General features: G+C 40.2%; 1 non-coding gene across 1 annotated transcript; it reads left to right on the forward strand.

The window, feature by feature from the left end:
• The first annotated feature begins 3472 nt into the window (after positions 1-3472).
• LOC133787653 (small nucleolar RNA R71) lies at positions 3473-3579 on the forward strand. The gene has a single exon (XR_009872659.1). It is a non-coding gene; the product is annotated as a small nucleolar RNA R71 (small nucleolar RNA).
• Positions 3580-3884: the final 305 nt, after the last annotated feature.

A 3884-nucleotide genomic window follows, 5' to 3' on the forward strand; every position in this document is an offset into this window, starting at 1 on the left:
AATAATAACATAATCCGCAAACCATGGAACCTCCTTGCCAATATTCACTTCGAACAACTGCTCATCCGAAAAATCATCATTAATCTGAACTTCTTTATTAAGAAAATTTTCCCCAACCTCTAAACGAGACAAATGATCAGCCACCAAATTCTCAGTACCTTTCTTATCCTTAATTTCGACATCAAATTCTTGTAATAACAAAATCCACCGAATAAGACGAGGCTTGGAGTCTTTCTTAGTCATAAGATACTTTATTACCGAATGATCCGTATAGACTACCACCTTATTTCCGATCAAATATGGACGAAACTTATCGAAGGCATAAACTATGGCTAGAAGTTCTTTTTCTGTTGTTGCATAATTTAGTTGAGCATCATTTAAAGTTTGACTAACATAGTATATAGTTCGAAATACCTTGTCCACTCGCTGCCCAAGAACCGCTCCAACCGCATAATCACTAGCGTCACACATAAGCTCAAATGGAAGGTCCCAATTAGGTGTACATACTATCGGCACTGAAATGAGCTTCTCCTTGAGAGTCTTGAAAGCAATCAAACAAGCATCATTAAAATCAAAAGGAACCCCATTCATCAACAAGGTAGACAGCGGCTTTGAGATCTTAGAGAAATCTTTGATAAATCTCCGATAAAACCCCGCATGGCCCAAGAAACTCCTCACTCCCTTAACTGAAATTGGAGGTGGAAAATTCTCTATAGTAGAAATCTTAGCCCGATCCACTTCAATTCCTTTCTTAGAAATTTTGTGCCCCAATACAATTCCTTCATTAACCATAAAGTGGCACTTTTCCCAATTAAGCACCAAATGCGACTCCTCACACCTTCTCAACACCATCTCCAAATTAGTCAAACACGTGTCAAAAGAGAACCCATATATCGAAAAATCATCCATAAAAATTTCAATCCCCTTTTCAACCATGTCAGAGAATATTTCCATCATACACCATTGAAACGTGGCTGGTGCATTACATAACCCAAATGGCATCCTTCGAAAAGCAAAAGTCCCATAAGGACATGTGAACGTTGTCTTTTCTTGATCCTCCGGTGCAATTACGATCTGGTGATAGCCCGAGTACCCGTCTAGAAAACAATAGTAATTATGCCCCGCCAATCTATCCAACATTTGATCAATGAAAGGCAAAGGAAAATGATCTTTCCCCGTTGCCTTATTCAGCTTCCGATAATCAATACATATTCTCCACCCCGTCACAGTCCTAGTTGGAATCAGTTCATTGCTTTCATTCTTTACCACCGTCATACCCCCCTTTTTCGGTACTACTTGCACTGGACTTACCCAAGCACTATCAGAAATAGGGTAAATCACTCCAGCATCCAACCACTTCAAAATGTCTTTCCTCACCACTTCTTTCATTGTTGGATTAAGCCTTCTCTGAGCGTCAATAGTCAGTTTCGCCTCATCTTCCATAAGAATTCTATGCATAACTGTCGATGGACTAATTCCTCTTATATCAGCCAAAGTCCACCCTATAGCAGTTTTATGAGCTCGTAACACCCTCAACAATTTCTCCTCCTCAACCTCCGAAAGAAATGATGAGACTATAACAGGAAAAGTCTCTTTTTCCCCAAGATAAGCATAACGAAGATGGTCTGGTAAAACCTTCAATTCTAAAACAGGTGGCTTCTGAATCGATGGTAATGGTCTGTCTGGTCATGCACCCAATTCTTCAAATTTCTTATGTTTCCACGTCTCAGCTGATTTTATCCACTTTAAATAACTCATCACCTCTTCATTCTCCTCACCATCTACATCATCAACTGTGAGACTCAACTCAAGAGGATCCTCTCTCAATTTTTTTCTTTCTACTACTTCTTTGACCACATCCACTGAGAAACAACTATCACTTGCTTTAGGATAAGTCATAGCCTTAAACACATTAAATACTACTTCCATCCCTTGAACTCTCAGCTTCAACTCTCCCTTTTGCACATCTATCAATGCTTGCCCAGTTGCTAAAAATGGTCTCCCCAAAATAATAGGAACATTCTCATCCTCCTCCATATCAAGAATTATAAAATCAACTGGAAAAATAAACTTATCCACCTTTACCAATACATCTTCTATAATACCACGTGGATGCTTCACAGATCTATCAGCCAGCTGTAATGTTACTGTAGTTGGCCTAGCTTCCCCCAAACCAAGCCTCCGGAATACAGACAGAGGCATTAAATTAATACTCGCCCCCAAATCACATAGTGCGTGCTTACATTCAAACTCCCCAATAGTGCATGGAATGGTAAAACTCCCAGGATCTCTTAACTTTTGAGGAAGCTTCCTTTGCAAAATTTCACTACATTCTTCTGTTAATGCCACTGTTTCGTAATCACCCATCTTTCTCTTATTCGAGAGAATCTCCTTCATAAACTTTACATAGCTAGGCATCTGTTCTAATGCTTCCGCAAATGGTATATTTATGTGTAGCTTCTTGAACACCTCTAAAAACTTTGCAAACTGCTTATCCAAATTATGCTTGCGAAGTCTTTGTGGATATGGAACTCTAACATGATGCTCAATAGTTACAGGTGGGGTCTCCTCTTCTTCCTTAAGGTCTTCAGTAACCTTTTTATCATCCAACTTCTTCTCTTCTTCTTCTGACTGACTCTTCTTTGGCCCTTCATATCTCGTTCCCCTCCTCAAAGTAATAGCTTGGCATTGTTCTTTAGGATTAACTTCTGTAGTGCTAGGAAAATTTCCTTGAGCTCTATTAGTCATTAAAGTAGCCAATTGCCCTATTTGAGTCTCCAAACTTCTTATGGATGCCCTAGTTTCAGTCATGAATTGATTAAGCACATCAGGTTAGGGTTCAGCTGGTTTCATTGGCATTTGGGGAGGTGGTCTATTTTGTGGTTGATAATAGCCCGGTGGAGGGTTTTGGTGTGCATATTTCTGTGGATAAGGTGGCCTATTTTGGGTAGGTAGATATGGTGGCTGAGGTAGAGGATAAGGTTGGAGTGTGTTTTGGTTGTTGGACCAGAAAAAGTTGGGATGGTTCTTCCAAGATGGGTTGTAGGTCATGGAATTGGGATTATTAGGCTGTCTTTGGTAATTTCCTATGGCTTGGACTTCTTCCATGGGCATGTTATTCATGTCTATAGCAGGGCATTGGTTTGGTTGATGGGTTGTACCACACACTTCACATAAGTTTTGAACTTGCATAGCTTGAGATGGGAGTGTAGTCTTTTGTAATTGCTTCGTCAAGGCTGCTACTTGAGCTGTAAGCATGGTTATGGCATCTAATTCCATCATTCCAGCCACCTTCTTTGGCTATCCCCTTTTAGTTGGCCATTGATAATTATTCATCGCCATCTCCTCTAATAGCTCATATGCCTCATTAGCACTTTTACTCATAAAGGCACCTCCTGCTGCAGCATCTATAATTGTTCTTGTCGTTCCATTCAACCCATTATAAAAATTATGCACCAACATCCACTTTTCTATTCCATGGTGTGGACACTTCCTTAACAACTCCTTAAAGCGCTCCCAAGAATCATACAGTGACTCTCCATCCAACTGATAAAAATTATTAATCTCACCCCTTAACTTTGCAGCCTTCGCTGGAGGAAAGAACTTGGCAAGGAATTTCTGAGCTAACTCCTCCCATGTAGTGATCGAATTCGCTTGTAAGGATATCAACCAACTTTTCACCCTATCCCTCAATGAAAATGGGAATAGCCTCAGTCTTATAGCATCATCACTCACCCCATTCATCTTGAATGTTGCACATAACTCCAGAAAATTAGCTATGTGTAAATTAGGGTCCTCCGTCGGCATACCTCCAAACTGAACAGTTGTTTGAACCATCTGAAGGATGGCTGGCTTAATCTCAAAGTTGTTGGCAACAATGGTTG

This window comes from Humulus lupulus, chromosome 6 (assembly GCF_963169125.1).
Source record: "Humulus lupulus chromosome 6, drHumLupu1.1, whole genome shotgun sequence".
NCBI lineage: Eukaryota > Viridiplantae > Streptophyta > Magnoliopsida > Rosales > Cannabaceae > Humulus > Humulus lupulus.